This window comes from Lygodium microphyllum, chromosome 3, assembly GCF_053477565.2.
Source record: "Lygodium microphyllum isolate KBCC chromosome 3, Lygodium_microphyllum_v1.1.10, whole genome shotgun sequence".
In the NCBI taxonomy this organism is placed as follows: Eukaryota; Viridiplantae; Streptophyta; class Polypodiopsida; order Schizaeales; family Lygodiaceae; genus Lygodium; species Lygodium microphyllum.
The window spans coordinates 116,834,722-116,856,355 of NC_141137.1; positions in this window are offsets into that span (position 1 = coordinate 116,834,722).

A 21,634-nucleotide genomic window follows, 5' to 3' on the forward strand; every position below is an offset into this window, starting at 1 on the left:
GTAAATGCAATCTATGACTTGGCTTCTTGAAGACAGAGTGTCTATGGTTGTATGTATGGTCATGTATTGACCCCAACACATTGAAGAAAATGTATGAAGTAATTTGAAGACATTTTGGAGTTAGATCAACTTTTTTTTGCTAATTATTTGCTGAGTGAAACCTATAGGCAAGTTATTTGACACTTGTACTTGTTGTATGTGCAACTAATCTATGCCCAAATGATCATGTATGGAACCCTATATGCACTAGAAGATATCATGGAGGTTTTGGAGCATGTATGACATGTATACATCTCAATTTTAGATGCGAATCAACTACTGGTCGCACTGATAGTTTATAGATTTCAGACTTCATGTATGTATCTTGGCAGTAAGGTTGCATGATACAGAGTTACAACTACTACATGGTATATGTATTGACCGATGTACCTACAGGTTATGCCACATGTTGGTGGGTGTTTTTGACATTTTGATGGGCTGAAATACCTTGGTTTTAACAATGAATTTGTTGCAAAAAACTATCATAAATAATCAAAGACTGCACTTGGTCAATGATACTTGTTGGCTTGCAAGTAGTCAGGCATTGATCACAGACATAGTCTGTTACAACATGGTAAATGCACTGGGCACTAACAACATTACCCAGATTGTTGGTGAGAAGTTGGATAACAAGAATTTTGCTTTGTGGAAATTCAAAATGAAGAAATTTTTGGTTGACAGAGGATAATGGGACCTATGTACAAGTGATGAGGCTAAATCTGAAGTGTCTGAGAAGAATCCAACTAATGAATAGAAAAGCGCTCATAAAAAGTGGACAGAGAAAGCATGCAAAGTGCTGCATTGGTTTTCCTTATGTATATCTAATGCTATGGCAATACAGATCACTAGATGTGATTCCTTGAAGGATGCTTGGGACATACTCATGAAGAACTATGGAAATGTAACACATGCACATAAGATTCAACTGAAACAATAATTCAACAACATGTTTAGGAATGGCAGAAGCATCCACGCTTATACAACAGAGATAAAGACCATAGTTGACCAGCTTGCCACTATTGGATCATAGGTATCTGAGGATGATATGATTGCTATCACATTGAATGGACTTGGCAAGGAATATAAATCATTTGATACATCTATTTCCGTTAGATCTGAACCCCCTAACTAGAATGAATTGCTTGCCTTGTTGTTGCATGAGGAAGTGAAGCTTGGATTGAACAGGGGTTCTAGTACATCTCAAAGTAAAGACATTATCCTTTATTCTAGCCACTATGGTAGAGGCGACATAGACGGCAGAGGTCATGGCTCTTTTTGAGGTTGTGGAGACACATAAAAAACCTATGGACAGCAGTAGCTGAGCAATTGGCATGGCATAAATACACAGGGCTAGGCGGCTTTAGAGGCAGGGGAGATCACCCTGAGGCAGAGGTGGTGGATCTTGGTAGTTGAATGATCAATCTAACATGGAGAAGGACTTCCATTATTGTGGCAGATATGGGCACATTGCAAATGATTGTCATAAGAAGCAGGTAGGTATGAAGGCTAAGGGCAGAAAACATGGGAACTATGCGTCTTCTAATGGTGCTCATGATGAGTAGGGTGACAAGTTATTTGCCATGCAGCATGTGTCCAAGAATGCACCTAGGTAGAACAAAGATGAGAGATGGTACATTGACTCTGGGGCTTCTAACCATATGATACCCCATGGAGAGTGGTTTGATGAGTTGGTTGCAGGTTCACATGGTTATGTTTGTACTCAGGATGACACGCATCATGACATTCAGCACACAAGAGTTGTTTTGTTGATGATGTCTGATGGCAAGAAAAAGAGCATGCATGATGTATTGCATGTACAATCAATAACTAAGAATCTCTTGTCAGTGGGATAGATGGTAGAACAAAATCTGCAGGTTAGATAAAATAAAGATGGTTGCTTTATTGAAGAATACGATAATGGCTGCAAATTAATTACTCGAAGAAGAAGGGATGGCAAGATGTTTACCTTGGATGCATCCATTCCATAACTTAAGGCAACCATGTTTGCACATGATGAGGGTGCTATTCAAGATGTTGAGATTTGGCATAAGAGGATTGGCCATGTTAATGTACAAAAGCTGAAATCTGTGCAGTAGAAGGAAGTGGTACTTGGATTGCCCAAATTCAAGTATAATGGCTTTAGTCATGTATGTGCATCGCGTACATGCATATTCCTAATGAAAAGAGGAAGAAATTGGATCCTAAGGCTGTCAAGAGCGTATTTTTGGGTTATGCACAAGATAGGAAGGCCTGTGAGTGCTATGTGACATCTACTCATGAGACATTCATAAGCAAAGATGTTATCTTTGACAAGCTGGCCTCTTGGTATGGGAATCCAGTTGCAGTGGCTACTAAAGGATCAGCCAGCACAAGTAATGCTGAAAATACCCCTGCAGTTAGTAAATCTATGAGTGGTCCGACAAGTGATGTGTCATCTACAGTGAGTCTTTGGTCAGGACTGTTGCGGAATTGCACTACTCCGTCCACTAACATGAACATGTCAATGAGGAGGAGATTGGATAAGGGAAAAGAAAATATGTTTGAAGATGTAACAAGTCCACTTACTACTAGTTATGAGCTGTCTAGCAATGATAGCTTGGACAGTGAATTGGGGATTCCTTCTGTTATGACTCTTGGTGCAAGGCAGAATCAATATTTACTGCCTCATGAGAGACAAGCTTAGAGTGAGCCATAGTTGAGGAGGTGAGAAAGGGTCAGAAGAAAGGGTCAGAAGACCAATTGACAAGTACACATACACTAGATATTCAATCTATCATTATGCCTATGCGACTAAGGTGACATGTTTCAAAGAACCCACTAAGTTTGATGCGGCAGTTGTTGCAGATGAGAACTAGTGTGCTGCCATGGACAAAGAGTAATTAGCTTTGGCTGAAAATGGAACATGGGATTTGGTTTAGTTTCCTAAAGGCAAAGCATCCATTGGCTGCAAATGGGTGTACAAGGTTAAATGCAACTCCAATGGGTCATTGGAACACTATAAGGCCAAGGCCGATCGCAAAAGGGTATGCACAAGAGTATGGTCTCTTGACTAGGAGGAGACTTTCAGACCTATAGCTAAAATGGCAACAGTCAAAACAATCATTGCATTGGAAACAACTAAAGGCTAGAAGTTATGGCAAGTGGATGTAAAAAATACATTTCTCAATGGTGACTTACATGAAGAAGTTTATATAGAGCAGCCTGAAGGCTATGTGCATCTGGATTTTCTAACACATGTATGCAAGCTTAAAAAGGCATTATATGGGCTGAAATAGGCACCCAAAACTTGAAATGCTCAAATTAGCAGTTATTTACAGTAGCATGGATTTAGATTGGATGATGCAAATCACAGTTTATTTGTGAAGTAGACAGATCATGGCTATGTGTTTCTGGTTGTCTATGTCGATGATTTAATCATTACTAGAGATTATGAGAGCAAGATTGTTGAAATAAAGTCATTATTGCATGCTAAATTCAAAGTCAAAGATCTTGGCGAACTGAAATATTTTTTGGGAATTGAGGTACTGTCTACGTCTCAAGGCATATTGTTATGGCAAAAGCAGTATGCTTATGACATGTTACAAAAGTATGGTATGGCTGAATGTAAGGCTATGGATACTCCTAGACCAAAATGTCAAGCTGTAGATTGATGTTGGGATTGAGATAGAGAATGTTACCATGTATAGACAGATGGTGGGCAGCTTGATCTACTTGATTATTACTCGACTTGACTTGAGCTATGTTGTGGGGCTGATCAGCCAATTCATGCAGAAGCCTTGCAAACCACTTTTGGATGTAGTTAGGAGAATCATGAGATATGTAAAGGGCACGACAGATTATGGGCTATTTTATGCATATCGAAAATCCCTTGACTTGATAGGGTACACTAACGCTGATTGGGCTGGTTGTGCCTATGACAGGAGGTCAACCAGTGGATATGCATTTGGATTGGGCAACAGCATGATCAATTCGCAAAGTAAAAAATAGCCTATAGTTGCATTGTCTAGTATAGAAGGTGAGTACAAGGGTGTGGTCTTAGCGGCCTGTGAAGTTGTTTGGTTGCTAAAGTTACTGAATGACTTGGGGATACACTTGGACAGAAAAGTGAAGGTGCATTGTGATAATATGAGCAATGTGATGCTTGCAAGCAATCCCATCTACCATGCAAGATCTAAACATATTGAAGTACATTACCATTTCATCATAGAAATGATACTAGCAAAGCAGATTGACTTGATGCATGTGAGGACTGAAGACTAGGTAGCGAATATCTTTACCAAATCACTTGGTAAAGAAAAGTTCATCTATTTTAGGCAGCTACTTGGAGTATTGTAGATTGTTTGATCTTGAGGGGGAAGTGTTAGAAATCAAGCTCCACCTGAATCTCTTAATGTTTGTGTGACTGAGTGACACAGCTGTACATGTGTGTGACATTGAATAAGTCAGTGTAGACTTGATCTAACCATAGTTACATGATGGTTAGTGTAAAACCTATTGTAGTCTCTTTTTCAGTTAGTAGTCAAGTAATGAATAATGAGAAGATAATGAAGATGAGCTTCAAGTTCATGGTTCTGCTCCACTCTTTGTCTTTCCCTCTCTTCCAATAGTGTGTTGGTCGTCTCATCATCTCTTGTAATCTAGCTAGCTCCATCTTCATCTACACTAGCTCCTGGCTTGAGTTAGTGCCCTTGCCTTTATCCTGAGTACTTGGGCCTGATCTTTCACTCGCCATCGAAGCTCTCTCAGAATTCCTAGAGATAGTCTCCTCTTAACTCGAGCTCCTAGAGTTTTTCTCCTTGAGCTGGTCATCTACTCTAATGGCCTCTTCAAAGACACTCTCGTCAACGCTTCTCATTGTAAGCTCGAGTTTCTGGCCAAGGCCTTGCAGAGCTCTTTGCTTCATATTCCATTAGTAAATAATGTGGACACCGCTCTCTCAGTTGGTTGCTTGCTAGTCGAGATTCTTTGGAAGAGACTCCTCACGTGGGTCACGTAATCCTAGATATCTTCCTTATCCCTCTCATTGACATTCATCAGTCATACTAGCAGGTTGTCTGAGTATCCAGCCTTTGAGAATCTCTTAATGAAGAGATTCTTGAGGTCATTGAAGTCATTGTGCTATGTAGCATCTAGACTGGTGTACCAAGTGCTTCCCATGTCGCCTAACCATAAGCCAAAGGCTTGTGATTGTTGAGCGAGATGATTGCTGAGGCCGTTGGCTTCATAGACCTGCTCAAATTGCTCCATGAAGCTATAAGGGTCATCATCTAACTATAGGGATTTTAGAGTAGCTCTTGGAGCCCTAAGTAACCCCTAATCTTGTAAGAAAAAAGGTTGCCATTGCAGTGGCACCTCACTTGGCGGGAGCATTGTCTAACAATCACTTTATGAGAAGGTCACTTAGCATAAGATCTCCCTCTAGCGCTCTTTCCTTCTCGCCATCAAGGCCTGCCCTATTCCTATTTTCTAGCACTAGCACCCTCTAAATTTCACATGCTTCCGTGTTATGTCGCAAGCTCCTGGCTTGTTGCTCCTTATTGTAGGTCACCAAGATTTACAAAGCTTCGTGCCCTAGTCTCCTCTCCTCGCCTAGGTCTATTGTGACATCCTCAGACGTCCTATCGTGGTGGTATGTTCGGGCTTGTGGATCATAATTTGTGATGACTAGCTGCTGGATTTGTGTCATTGGGAGACTACCTAGGTCAAGCTCCTCGTCTCACTCATGGTTAGTGCTTGTCTCTGCCATGTCCGCAGTCTCTCTCCCACCAAGTTATTGATGAGATTGATTAGATTGGGTAGATCCACTCCTCCAATGGTGTCTATTCCTCTTAGACTCCCTGTTGTGTCCTCAGCTTGGTCCTATGCTTGGGGTTTTGATCACCCGACTATGTCTCCAAATCTTATCCTATTGGTGGGCTCATTCTTGGGTTATGTTTGGGGTAGTTCCTTGTTAATTACAAACAATCCTCAATTTACAGTCACTCAATGTGTGTGTGTACTCTTTTTCGTGCACTGTGTGCAATCAGGGTTTTGGATTTTCTTAGGTGTACTTCAAGTGCTAGGAAACAATACAAGTGCGAAGGCAAAGTGACTATGTGACTCTCACACTCTTGTTTACAAATTTGGTTTGATAAGCCACAAACCCAATTTCCAGCCGTTCTTACTGGTCCTAGGATCCGTGCTATGTCATTCAGCTAAATCAGGGTCTATGACTCAATCTGGTGCTACTTAGTGGCTTGGACTCCTAGTTGGTTGGCTAGAGTCACTTAAACTTTCACAAATCTACATTTTTCTAGTGCCAGAAAGGTGTTCTAAGTGTCTATATGGGCTTCAGGGTTTGTAAGACAATGGTCTAGGTCAGCTAAGGTCTTTCAGTCAAAAATTGAGAAAAATCCAGACTCGGCCCAACAGGTCTGAATTGCAAGGGCTAAATGATAGATTTGTCTTGTGTCCGAGTGGACAAGGGCCGGATGGGCCGAGTGCAATTGGGCTAAATGTCCAATTTGGACCGTTCGATTGGGTTGTTTGAGGGTTGAATAAATTGGATTGAATGCCAATTTGATCTTCGAATGGGTCGATTTCAGACAGAATCGACTGGGCCCAGCGGTGGGGGTCTGAATGGTGATGGGATGAATGGACGAATACGAGATTCAAGGGCCAATTCCAGGACAAGGCCCAGAATTGCCATCGCTCAGACCGTGAGGGCCAAATGCGGCACGATTTTGGCCAATGCAACAATAATTGGCTCAAATCATGCAATTTATCACATGCCTCGTAGTAAGCACCTCTAGATCAAAGCCATAGACAAGGAAGAAGAGTTGTGCATACCTGCAATGCACTAACAATGCTTGGGTGAGTCGATCGATCAAATGCGAGCAATAGGTTCTCTCTCTCTCTCTCTCTCTCTCTCTCACTCTCTCAGAATACAACAATTGCAAATGAGTCCTTCCTTGGCCTCTTGGGTTATAAACTCTTCCTTGAACTCTCCAATCACTCTGTTGATGACTTAAACCCTTTTGAGCACTCCTTTTTTTCATTTTTTCCTGATCTGTGGCCTATTTGGGCCTGTTTTATAGCAGCAACCCTAAGGCTTTCCCTGCTTCGATTCCTCGATCCTACCTACTCTAAATGCAATAAAAATCAAAAGGAAAGCATTGAAATGATTTCTCCTACTTGCCTAATCATCAGAAACACAAAATACTTATTTGTTTCAAAGATCAAACTCCCAAATATCCCACCTACAAAGAGCAGTGGACCCTACTACCCTACATCGACGCTCGATTCGAAGCGTGTAAGTGCTCAAGCTTGAATCCATTGGTCTCGGAAATGGAACCAAAATGTAGAGGTGAGCTCAATAGCTCAAGCTCAACCACCAAGTCCCACAGACCACTTATTATTCAAGCATTTCAAGCGAGTACTAATGGCTACCTCTCACATAGTTGATGCACTATCCCTCTCTGCAAGTGTACTGAGCTTACCTTGATGCCCAATTGAGTTGCTTCCTCTCTCAAGCACTTCGATAGCTCTCGTGATGCAAGCTCAAGCATCCTCAAGTCTCTTCCTCCAAGCTCCATCCTCCATAGCTATGTGCGAAACAAGAGAAGAGAAGAAAAGAGAAGAAGAAGAGAGGAGATGGTGGAGGGCTTCACCTCCAAGATCCCTCACTCTCACACACTCACTCCCTCACTCACTCACACTCCCTCCCAAGCACTCACAAGCAAGCAAGAGAAGAGAAGAAGAGAAGAAGAAGAGTCCACTTTTCCACACACCAAAGAATGAGCTCTTCATTCTCTTTTTAACTTTATATACAAAACTCTAAATCCCTTTTGGGCGATCATCCCCTTTTTTGCATGGCTAGTCTCGGCCCTCTTTCCCACAGTCCTCCTATCTTCCTAACTTCCTTTCCACCGCCCATCTACCTTTACAATTTGTATCGAAGGGAGGCTAGCGCTATTTTACAAAAAGTTTTAGGGGTGCCTTGCATTTAAGAATATGCTTCTGCCTTTGTATTAGCTTTTGAGGCCGCCCTTGCACTGTCGACCATTTTCCTTCTTGCTTCTTTTGTTGTGTCTGATTTCCTCCTAGTCACCTCTTTTAGGTCCTGACTTGAGCTTTTTCACTTTTTTTATTTTTTTTGTTTTCTTCTTGTGCTTATGTTGAGGTTATGAACTCCTTGCACGTGACAAAGTTTTAATCTTGTGTATGTAACACCACCAAGTATGGGAGTAACCTTCAAGATGAAGAGCCACGAAATAAATCTTGGCTTCTTCACTTCTAAAATAAAGGGTGAAGTACAATTCAAGCTTATTAATCCACTCCTCCCATTCTGAAGGTGAAGCGTTATCCCCTTTGAAATTAGTGTTGATCTTTTCCTTATATTCTTTTTCATTGTTAAGATGGCTACCCATAAGAACATTGCTTCCATGAATCTTTGTTCCATGAGTTTTTCCTAAAAGTAGGTGGCCCAAAACTATGAGATGAGGATTGACCATTTGAAACATGCTCTTGGTTTGGGATGTCATGGGCTGATCTTCACTCATCATACCTTCCACCTTCATGAACTTGATTGTTGACTATATTTTCTTTTTGTACATTTGAGGGCTAATGATAAGTAGTATTGTAGAAGGGGTCACATCCATTATCCCATCGAGTGTTGTCTTGTTCTCCTTCATGTCTATGCCATGGATTTGTGAAGGGTGATGATTGTTCCTCACTCTAGATAGTTCTTCCCTTTCAAAAGTGTGCATAGCTAGTTGAGAATTCTCTTTGTTTGGATGGGAAGGATTACCAACAAAGGTAATTGCATGGGAATCTTCAATATATTGAGGTTCCCTTTGTGGCTTGCTCCCAATTTCCTTTATGGCTGAAATGAGTTCTTGGAATAAAGATTTGTTGCTTTGCTGCAAATTAGAGACTCCCCTGTTTACTTGTGTCATCCATTGCAACAAACCTTGATTCATATGTATTAATCCTTCATTCAAAGTCTTCAAATCCTTAGAAAGGCCTTCATTGACATGTCCCAACTCTTTTGACAGTAAAAGGTAATCGTTCACTACATTCACTTCATGTATATCATGCCATCCTTGATGTGTGTTGTAAGCGATCCCAATGCTGAAATCTTCATCTATTTGTTCAACATTATGGGCTTCACTTGTATAATTTTTATCCTCTTTAAAGTCCTTGATACCACCATTTAATGCTTCAATAATGGGGTATTTCTTCTTATTCTTGGCCATTAGGAGAGACAGTGATGTAGTAGTAGACAGTTTGTCAATTAATCCCTATTTTTCCCAGAATATAACACCAATCCCAATGCTAATAACTTTATGGAAAGATTATTAAATGGAAATATACTAAATTTCAAAAGATATGGACTTGGGTTGGATACTTTGGGTGGAACTAAAGATTCAATTACATAGAACTGAAGATTCAGGTCCACCCAAAGTATCCAAATTGGGTTGGATACTTTGGGTGGACCTGAAGATTCAATTACAGAAAATTCTTTCCTAATCAAAATTGACAACTTGATAGCTCCATTTGAAGAGGGGATCCTAAGCTTTGATTTAAATAAAACATTTTGGCAGTCTAATATTGGAAGCTCAAGTTATTGGTGATTTTCTGACACTAGGTATATTGAGTCAGCACCCAGACTTTCACTTTCAAAATATGTTGTCTGGGTGCTGTCTCAATATACCTAGTGTTAGAAAATCAGCAATAACTTGAGCTTTCGATATCAGATTGCCAAAATGTTTTATTCAAATCAAAGCTTAGGATCCCCTCTTCAAAAGGAGCTATCAAGTTGTCAATTTGGATTAGGAAATAATTTTCTATAATTGAATCTTGAGGTCTGAACAAGAGTTTCATATACCCTGTCCACCACCTCTATGTACACTATTTGACCCTATAGGAATAGCTTGAGTAGAAGAAACCCTTTTAAAATAGTATAGCAACTATAAGAGTGTTATGGGGCACCAGTAGGGCTCAAAGATAATCTATAGATTGGTATGTACCTACTGTATGATTTGTAAAAACTATGTCTGACACCTGTAGGTATCCTCAAAATAGGAGATGCTCTGCACCTCTTCCAATCTTGTTCTAATGGAACCTTCAACCACCTATGGTACCCTGAATAGGGCTAATCACTTTTGTACTACTACCAAAATTTAACAATGGGAAATGTACCTGTCCTAAATTTGAAAATTTCATGGGCTTCGAGACAAGAGGGGTATGTAGAGCTCTAGCTCAAGCCGGGTTATACACCCCTTCAGGGTCTTAATCGGAAAGGGAGGGTTACCTCTTTTTTGTCTTCCTGACTCACCTGGCATCTACTTTTCGTCGTGGGAACCAACATGGTAAGTACATTCTAATAGCTAATCAGACAAGGATGTTATGCATTGACTGAAAAAGCCTTTAAATTCTCCAATGAGATGTAACTGGGTATTAGGAAATGTCTGAATTGAAAGGGATATGGATAGGGCATTACCCTTTTGTAGTGACTCACTGCTTTTACAATATTCCTACTTACTATTTCATCATTATGTTAGTCCTATAGCATCATGTTCAATTATCCAACAAAAATCCAAGTTAATTAGGTAGTGAGTAGCATTTATGCAATCAATTTAGCATCAACATTTGGATGGGCAGGAAAGAAATTCATCAAGTAATCATAATTAGTCCTAGGCTAAATTCTACATGCCCTTCAATGGAAATTAAGAGGTTCTATTACACTCAATCTCTCTTATGAACAATAGGATTGGTTCAACAATTGGATGAAAAGAGAGACTAAGCTGAAAGTAATAGAATTACCTCTTTACTGTTGATGATGAGTAGTAGATGAATCCAACCAATCAACATTCAGCATAAACCACCATCAATTGACCAAGATTGAATATTATAAGACCAACTTCAAGAAATCTTTGTGTAATATGATTTCTCCCATGTAATCTTTAGCTCCCAATCAATAAGATTGTTCCAATGCAATTAAGAGAAGCCAATGATTCAACAGAAGTCTACAATAGCTTGTTGGAGAAGATCATTTGAGCTTTGAAGAGTGAAAATTCTTGTTAGAATCAAGGATTCCATGAATTTTCAGACATTGCCATATTCAAGAGGCTAGAAATGCCTTCAATCTTGAAAATTTCTTCAATGTAAGTCAATCTTTATGAAATACCTTTAATTAAACCTTCTTGAGGTTGTAGACAACAAAAGCGCCATGAATTGAAGCCTCAATGAAGAAAAATTTGATGAAGATTGATGGCTGCCCTGTTTTTCCCCAATCTGAGATTAGAAAAATGCTTCAATCTTTATTGGAATCTCTAATGTTTGCCCAATGTCGATTCTAGATGCTTGCTTTGCACTTCTTGAATCTAAAAGAGACCAAGATTGACTCAAAACTTCAAGAAATTGCTAAAATCTTCTTGTTATCCCTTTTCAACCATAGCTAGGGTTGTGAAGGAAGCTTTAGGGCTGAAGGAAAGTGAAATATCAAGTAAGAAATGACTAATACCTCAAGTTAGGGCTACATTTGATCATGAAAGAGAGGGCATAGCTTCAGGATGAGGTTGTGAACTAATTCAAGAGGTCAACAACACACTGAAAACTGGTGCAAACTGTCCAGAAGCTTCTCCTACATCACATGGTGATAATCTTGATGAAGAACCATCAAATAGGTACTCCATAGATTTCCCAGGTTATCAATCATTATCCTCTAGTTACTTTGTGCCCAAACTGTAACCAAATTCACCATGAAAATGACCTTCCCATTGGATCAAAGATGTGCTCTGATACCAATGTAAAGAAGATAATTCCCACAAGTAACCATTAAACTAGGAATACAAAGAAATAGAATAAATGCTAAGAAACCATAACCAAGGTGGTTAGGCATGAAATGATATTACCATAAATGGCTAAGAATCAAATGATGAGAGGTTGTTGTATGGTATGCACACCAAGCTATAGTGGCCAAGAGTATTCACCCTCTTAGATGGTGGGAGGTTGAGACCTCAAACATGTAATGTTGTAAAATGGCAAAAAGATGCTAGGCTAGTTACAACTCACCCTTTTATACTCAACCCTAGTAGGCTAAATATTGGCTGAGGCGTTTAGGAACTTTTAGTCTATTACACGTTCTATTGGCCTAACCACTTGATTAGGGATTAGCTGTTGATTCCTTGGAACAATGGTAGGATTTATCGTTGGGCTTCCAATAGTTGGTGGAGCCATCAAACTAGTCATAGGTAGCATGGTCACACTAGGAGGAGATGGCAACTCTTCCTCTCCCATTAGGAGGACTCATGGGCATCCCTTGACCTCCATTCATTAGTGCTAAATTATTTTCAAACCCTAAACTCACATTCTAGTTTTCCCTAGAGGCATGAGCCGCTTGTAATCACAATTCTACCTCTTCTACTTGTGTAATAGCTGTATTAATACTGGCAAAAGAAACATTCCTCAATTGCACTTGAATGTTTAAGTCTAGCCCATTTAAAAAGTATTGCAACTGAGCAGTAGCTCGAATAGGAATATAGGTTTGCAACTTATGAAATACCTCCTTCAGCTTCTTGGCATACCCATGGACATTTTCATGAGGTTCTGATGTGTAACATTGAGGACATGTAGCCAATACTAGTTAAGCATCAACTTTTGAAATTCATTGATATGAAGTTTCGCATCTTCCTCTACATACCCATTAAAAATGGTAGAGGAAACCCTAAGGCTGGCAAGACCGGCATCCCTGTTGGGATTGCAATGGGTTATTGTACCATGATAACAACTGGATTTGCTAAAGGAGTTTGAACAATCAAAACTATCACTCCACTTGAAGTGTATGGAGTGATTGGAAGGGGGAAGTACTAGAGCTTCCTCCCCCTAAATAACAGACTATGCGTTGAGCTAGTGTTACTAAGACCATGCCCTTGTAAGGATATTGGGCCACTCCTTTGTGAATAATATATTCTCATTATTTTGGCCTGCTGTCTAGCCCATTCAGATTTTCTTACTTTTGAAGCCTGGCTTGATGGTCTTGTAAGTCTATCTCACTGCCTTTTGGCATACATTAATGAATTGGTCGTCCCAATTGATTGAGATTCGGGAACCACTGCTTATTAGCGGCTCCCAACAAATGCACCACCTATTGGGACCTAAAACGGGCCCGACACTAGCTCTAAGCACTAGCCAGGTCTCTCTATACTCAAAGAACATACCCTCTTGGCCTTGCTTGATTGAGCTGAATAACGTGGCACCGACCCTAGAGACCAGTGAGAGCAATGAGTGACTGAGCCTAAAGCCCTACTCGATCGAGAACTTAGACCGGAGTGCAGAAGTTGCACTCGTAATCTTGTGTTCGTACCCACATTGTTTTCAACACTTGAAGTGCACTTGAAAAAATTGAAAGCCTAATTTCGTACAATGCATGGAAAATAGTACCATGCACACACTGAGTGAACCTAAATTAAGGATTGTCCATAAATAAGAAGGAAAACACTCAAACTTAATAAACAGAACAAACCCACCAACAGAAGATGACCCTCAAACCTAGATGAGTGATCAAAAGCCCCAATTGGTAGGACCCAGTGAGAGACACAACACGAAAAGCCGGACACATAGAAGGATCGACACCATTAGGAGCACAACACTACCAAACTTGATCAACCTCATTGACAACTTGGTGGAGCAAGAAACCGCAGATATGGCAGAACCTAGTACAAACTACGAAAACAAAGAGCTCGACCTAGGGGATTTCCTAGTCGAAATCGAACAGATGGTGAACGAATAAAATGGACAAACCAGGCTAGACCACCATGGCAGACCACCAATAGAAGACATCATAGTGGACCTCGAGGAGAAAAGAAATCTAGCGCAGAAATCTTTGCAAAGCATAGCAGCATACAACTAGCAACAACAACATACGAGGTGATTGCGATAGGGCATAGAAATGCAAGAAGTCTAGCGTGCCCTAGCAAATAGAAATCGAACAGGACATAGAAATGCAAGAAGTCGTGCTAGCCCTAGCAAATAGAAATCGAACAAGACCGGACCTAGAGAGGGGAAGGACACTAGAGGCATATTTAATGCTAAGCGAGCTTCTCACAAAGCAACTAATAGACAATACATCAGTAGAACAAATCGCAGCAGCACTAGCAACATTGTTGCTTGCAGGATTAGGAGTTACCCCAAGGCTCCATGAGCTAATCGAGAATTCCCATAGTTGCAAAATAGTTAGAGCCTCATTGATCTTACTCAGTGCTCACAAGCTTTTAACCTGTGCTTGAGCGATAAGGGTAAGACGTGGTACACAAGCTTAGATGTTGTTGCGGAGTGCAACAATTTCAATGACTTCAAGAGTCTCTTCATTAAGAGATTCTTGGAGGCTGGGTACTCAGATAATCTTATAGTGCGGTTGATGAATGTCAAGTAGGAAGAGATAAATAGGACATTAGGAACTACATCACTCATGTGCTGAGTCTCTATAAGAGAATCCCCAACCACTAATGAGTGACCCACTAAGAGAGCGGTGTCCACCACCATGTTAATCAATGAAATACATAGTGAGGAACTCTACAAGGTCTTGGCAAGCAGCTCAAGATTGCAGAGAGATACACTAGCTAGGGTCTTTGAAGAGGCCATACAAGTGGACAATCAACTTAAGGAGAGAAGCTCCAAGAGCTCAAGTTGAAGACCCAAGACACATCTCATCACATTGCGCCGAGAGGGAATGAGCCAATCGAGATAAAGTTGTGATCTCAGGTATGCTAAGTGTAGAATCACCCATCTTTTTGTCAAATTTCCTAGGCAAAAACCATCCTCTAGTTGGGCAATTGTACCATCAGTTTCATTGGGGCTATTCAGTATTAGACACTCAACAAGAAAGGCCATGCCCATCCTGTTGCATGTTATAACCCATGTGTAGATGAAGCAGTCTGACATATCATTGCCACCACAGCCTAGTAACCTAGATGCAGCCTTGATTGGAAAGAAAAGTCGTAGGTAAAGAAAGAAGAAAAGAGAAGCAAAGTTCACCTTGAAAATTGAGAGTGTAACAACACTACCTGTTGGAAAGAAAGTCACAGATGTTGAGGCAAAAACATCTACTCCAAAGAATACTAAGAAAGGGAGTGCTAAGGTAGGGGAGTATCCCAACCCAAAGCGCCAACTCAAAGCCATAGAAAAGGTCAAGGAGTGGGTGAGAGACGCCTAAGAATACCTAAATAATGCAAAGCCCATCTTGGAGGATGAGATTGACGGTCTCTCTAGCATGAACACACCAGTCTCTCCCATATGACCGAGAGACGCATCCAGACCTCAAATTGTGCCACCTAGACAAAGCTTGAATACCACAGCCAACAAACAAGTTGAAGCCATTAGCCAAGGAGTACAGAACTAGGAGAGAAGTGAGTAGCCAGTAATCTTCTCACAATGCTAGTGACCACCCTTGTAATTTTTGAGCTTAGGAGACCTGCTTAGGCAACATCTGATGCTATGGAAAGAGCTAAAGCAATGGGTGGAAGGATTGATAGAGAAAGCTACCATTGGCTTGCAAGACCATGACATAGTAACAAAAATACCAAGCCTAACTTTGCACTCATAGTGTCCAAGTCCTTATATGTTAATGCTTTCTGGAAAGGCATGGAGATGCATGCGGTCTTGCCAATCCTAGCTCTAGGTGATACCACAAGGAAAGGGATTGTAGACATGGGGGCAAGAGTTAATGTGCTTAGCCACATAGTACTCTAGGCTTGGGATAACCCACCTATCACGAGTATGCTAGGTTCAACGTCACACTAGCTAACAGAATGAAAGTGAAGCCATCCAGAGTGCTGAAAATTTGGCCATTGAAGATCACAAGAGTTCGAATCTCTATGGACTTCATAGTCATGAAAGGAGTGGACTACGATATCATGTGAGGCTGACCCTGGATGCGCAGTGCACGAGTCATAGAAGATTGGGAAAACAATCTAATATTCTTAGGCAATCGGACGAAAGTGGTAAGAGTGGAGATGGACACGTGGAAGACTACACCAATCGACTTAGACACCATCTCAACTATGCTGAAGGGTGATCCGCAAGTCAGAAAATCTCACTGACTAAGTATATCCCTTGCCCGGAGGATGAGTGAGACTAGATGCATATGCTAGCCACAATGGATCTTCCGTTCTTGGATAATGAGGTATATGAGCAAGTTGCTAAGATAGTAGGTGAGCCCAGAGACATGACCTCAGTACCAGTCTGCATGTTGGCTCTAGAGGCTCACATGGGGGGCGACGCACCTCTGTCACATTCCACATCCTAAACAACAAACAAGACCTCCATGAGATCTTAGAGCATGTGACAAATAAATTAGCTGGTAACCCAGCCACAAATCTTAAACCACAAGGATCTCTTGGATGAACCCAAGCAGCAATTGACCAGGGTGCACGATCTGAACTTGATGTACAATTGGGCCTTAGTCACCGAGGACAAGGGAACGCACTTAGGAGATGACGAATAGTCGGATGAGGACAGTTCAGATAATGAGCACAAAAACTATTGTTCCTCTAGACAAGAGTGAAGAAGAGATCCACATGATAGAGTACGACATTGAGGGGCATGTAATTGAACAAATATGTGCAGATTCCAAATTATAGAAGAAGAGCATCTTTAGAATCTAGAAAGGAATCATGTGAATGGATTGCGATTGTACCTGATTGGAGCACATAGGAGCGATTGATTTATTAATGAGCGGGTCTTGCCCAACCAAGTGCTGCACCACCAATACTCAGAACAAAATCACCATTGGAGTTAAAAACTCCAGGAGAGACTCCCTCTTGTAGCAAAGATGGAGAGTTTGATTCTGATTTGGAAGTGAGCTTGGACAATGATCTTGAGATACCCTGATCACCTAAGACCAATCACACCAAAGGATACCTACCAGTCCACGTAAGACACCGAAGGTTGAAGGAGGAAAGAAGAAAACAACCTAGGAATCCGCAAGTTGAGGAGCGGAGGAAGTTGCAACACCTTTCAAAACGATTCACAAGATTTAGGAAAGGCAAAAGGGTAGTGCTCTTGCTAGGAGCCAAAAGACCAAGGCAAGCAAGTGATCCTATAGAAGGACCCACCAAAGTCAAGGAGGGAAAACTAGCTAAGGAAAGGGAGATGTCCCAAAATATTTTTATGGCCGATGACTTGACTAAGGAAGAGGAGCCAAATCTTATTGCTCTCTTGCAAGAGTACATAGACATATTCGCTTGGTCCCTCAATGAGCTAAAAGGGGTAGATCCAAGTGTAGTGACTCATAGCATCCCGATGACACTTGATGCAACACCGGTCAAGAAGCAATTGTATCCGATGAATCCCAAACATGCTCACACTATCAAAGAGGAAATTGATAAGCTACTAAGATCAAGATTCATTTATGAAATCGAGCACACGGACTAGGTGTCACCCATAGTGATTGTTATGAAGAAGAATGGAAAGATCAGAGCATGCATCAATTACAAGAAATTCAATGCTACCACGAAGAGAGACAATTATATGCTGCCGTATAGTAAGCATATGCTCAAGAGGGTGGCAATTGGGTAAAGAGGCCTACAGTTTCCTAGATGGATTCTCTAGATACAATTGGGTGCAAGTGCATCGGGATCATAGGCACAAGACCACATTCGCTACCAAATGGGGCATATTTGCCTACATAGTCATGCCCATCGGGTTGACAAACACATCAGCCACATTCCAGAGGCTCATGTATACCGTTTAAGTGAGAGTTGGAGGTATTTGTTGATGATTTTTGTATTCATTCTAATTTGGAAGGAATACCTAGACAAGATTTGAGTAATCTTTGAAAGATGTAGACTGTAATACAATTGGGTGTAAGTGCATCAGGATGATAGGCATAAGACCACATTTGCTACCAAGTGGGGCCTATTTTCCTACACAGTTATGCCCATCAGGTTGACGAACACATCAGCCACATTCTAGAGGCTCATGTATACCATTCAAGTGAGAGTTAGAGGTATTCGTTGATGATTTGTGTATTCATTCTAATTTGGAAGGAACACCTAGACAAGCTCTGAACAAGCTTTGAAATATGTAGACTGTATCACCTCTCGTTGAGCCCCTTGAAGTGCCAATTTCTGGGTAAAGAATGGATGCATTCTAGGGCCCATGTGATGTCAAAGAATAGCATTGCTACTGACTTCTCAAAAGGGTTATTGTCAAGGTTATTATCGATCTTCCACCACCAAAATCCATTACAAGGGATTTCATTACCACCAATCCATTACAAGGGAGTGCTTCCTAGGCCATATAGGGTACTATCAACGATTTGTGTCGAACTATGCATTAATTGCTAGACCCCTATACAAATTGCTGGTGATATTTGAATGGATTGAGGAATGCCAACATGCATATGAAGAGTTGAAGAAGGCTCTAACCACAGAACCAATCCTAAGAGCCCTAGACTGGATCGTGACCTTCCATGTTCACATTGACACCTCGAAGTATGTCGTGGCAGCTATGTTATGCCAGTTGGTGAACACAATTTAGACTATCCAATGAGCTTTTCTAGCAAACAATAGTGATCGCTCACCTCCTATCAACCTTTCTGATCATCCATCGAAAATCCTCACCCTACTACCCTCAAGCGAATGGCTAGGTTGAGTCTACTAATAAGATCTTAATGAACATCCTAACCAAAGTAGTCTTTGCCTCGCGTAGTGATTGGGACAACAAATTAATAGCAGCCTTATGGGCCTATCGAACAACCTATAAAATAGTGGTAGGACATACTCCCTTCAAGTTAATCTACGAGGCTGAAGCCATTCTACATGCTATAGAGTTCTTTGTCCCAAGCCTAAGAGTGGCCATCCAAGAGAAATGGGATGGAAAGGAGCATTGGATAGAGCACCTAATTGAGCTAGAACTCTTATCAAAGACTTGACTTCTAGCCACCCATCCGTTGATTTGCGAAAAGGCATGCCACAAAAGTTGGTTTGACAAGCACATCAAGTAGCGAGAATTCAAATAGGGTGACTTAGTGTTGTTGTACTCAATAAAAGGCTATAAAGAAAAGATGAAGTTCAGGGGATTAGGGGCTTTTTGAGTCCACACTATTAGCAAAACCGGCAATGTAGATCTTGAAACCCTAGATGGAGAGAGCATAGGCTTCTTCAACAGTAGCTGCATAAAGAAGTACTACCCTCCCACACATCCACTACACAAACCTCCCATGCTAGAGTCCCTCGTGAAGGTCTGAGTTGCCACAGTAACGGAAATTGAGGAGGAAGATGAAGAGGCAGTAGCACCTGCTTACCTATGCATAAGGGTCGCTGCCCAATAAACATACCTTTGATACGCATTGATTGATGAGGGAGCTTATTTTAGTATCTTAACTCACAATCATTGGACTCAAATTGGCCACTCAAAACTACAACCCACCATTTCTAAACTTAGCCCATTTGGGGGCCGATTGTAAGCCCTTTTAGGAAAGTGCAAGGTTCTAGTATCTATCGAGTTTGAAAGCATACCCATAATCCATTATATGTGCTGCTGAACACAAAAGTTACAGGTAAGAAATCACTCTTAGGATGCTCATTTAAAAAGAAAGCACATTGTAATGTCGACTATGAGTCATAGCATATTCACCTCACTATCAGCAATGTACAAATAGTCACAACTTTCAGCAAGGGCAGCATGGCTCCATCAAAGCTCACGAGGCCACCGATAGAGAAACCCACCACCAAGTCTAAGGAGGGGGGTCAAGACTTGTCACAACCTACCACACCACACCACTAGCACAGTGCTGAGATCAAAGCTAAGGCCCCTAAACCACAATTCAATTGGGTGCCTAAACATTAATGACTATCACCTAGGAGCATGCAACCACGACCTCACAAGCCTAGGAACTCATACCCAAGACCTAGGAGGCAATGGAGAAACTGTAGACACCAATAAACGGTCAGTCCCCAAAACCTTATTGCAAGCACAAGGCTATTATGAGGGCAATGCCTGGATGTAAGTGCCTAAAACTAAGAGGGCCAGCGGCACTATTCAAATGCCACCCTCAAACTCAACCACATAAAGCTACATGACATATCAAGCACTAAAGCCTCAAAAAGCTAAAGCTGCAAAGCCAACAGAGCCTAACACCATTAAGTCTGTAGGGCCTCAACAAGTATATTGACCTAAACCATAGCTTGTTGACTCCAAACTAACCCAACCCGGCACTATTAGTGCTATTCAAGCCTCACAAACATTTGGTAGCACAATGTCACAATCTCAAACCACGCTTAGTGCACGAGAAGTCCAATTGTATACTCAGAAGTAGCCGCAACTGCAAACGTTAGCCATCACTGAGCTGTCGAGTCTAGTCACCCCTAGCAGGTCTTAAACCCTTTTACAAATAATGATTGATCCTTACTGTGAAATATGCGGGATCTAGAGCATGGCAGATGCAGAAGCTATGGAGGTTGAAAGAGGAGAAAGAAACTCATGAAGACATTGACCCTGATTAGGAAAAATTGTTACACAAGTGAATTAGGTTCCAAGATTGAGACTTGGACTCATAAACACAATCTTGTGTATTGATAGTGACATGATACTTTACTGGAAAGAAAAGAGTACTATCATTGCATTAGAAAAAGAGTGCAAGTACAATGCTTTATAGGAATTGAGTGGTGGTACTTTCTCCTACTATGCATATGGGATTCTGGTCCTGAGCCCTCATTGCTTCTCACAAAGGGACTAAAGTAGGTGTGATTGCAAATATCTCAACACCCCTCCTCAATCACAACCAAAAGTACAAAGTGTGTAGAGGCTTTAGTGAAAGCAACATCTGCAAAGTGTGGGCACATCATAAACATGGAAAAAAACACGAGAGGCTGTCACAAAAAAGGCTAAATGTGGGTACCACAAACATGATGGACATCCAAAGGCTGTAGCAGGGACCTCACAAAGTGTACAAAGGTTGTAGTACAAGGATAACTGAGGAGTTTACAAGTTTATGTTTGAGGCATTAGGGCTAGGAAATACAAAACTAAAAAAGTCTATTTGAATAGAAGGACTGATGAGGTTTGTCCTTCTCCTGGTGTTCTTCTTCTTTTTCTTCTTCTTCCTTTGCTCCATTTTCTTCTTCTTCTTTGATTGCAACTAGATAGGCCTTTTGGTCTATTTGAATAGAAGGACTGATGAGGTTTGTCCTTCTCCTAGTGTTCTTCTTCTTCTTCTTCTTCTTCTTCTTCCTTTGCTCCATTTTCTTCTTCTTCTTTGATTGCAACTAGATAGGCCTTTTGGGACCTCTTTCTGGCATGGCAGAACTTCTCGGTGTGTCCTGTCCTTTTGTAGAAGTCACAAAAGAGCGAATCCTTCTTGCCTTTGTACCGGTTGTACAACATATAATGCATGCTCATGTCTAGAGGTACTTGGTTCTTCCTTAGTTTTTAGCTTCTTTTCCTCCTCTAACAGTGATGCCTGGATATCAACAAGTTCAGGATTTGGCATGTTGATTAAAGTTGTTGATACATTATTATATTCAGGAGGAAAACTCTTAAGTAGAACACCGATGCAAACATCTTCTTCCATTTTAATGTTGATTCCTACAATTTGGGTTAGAAGTCCTTCC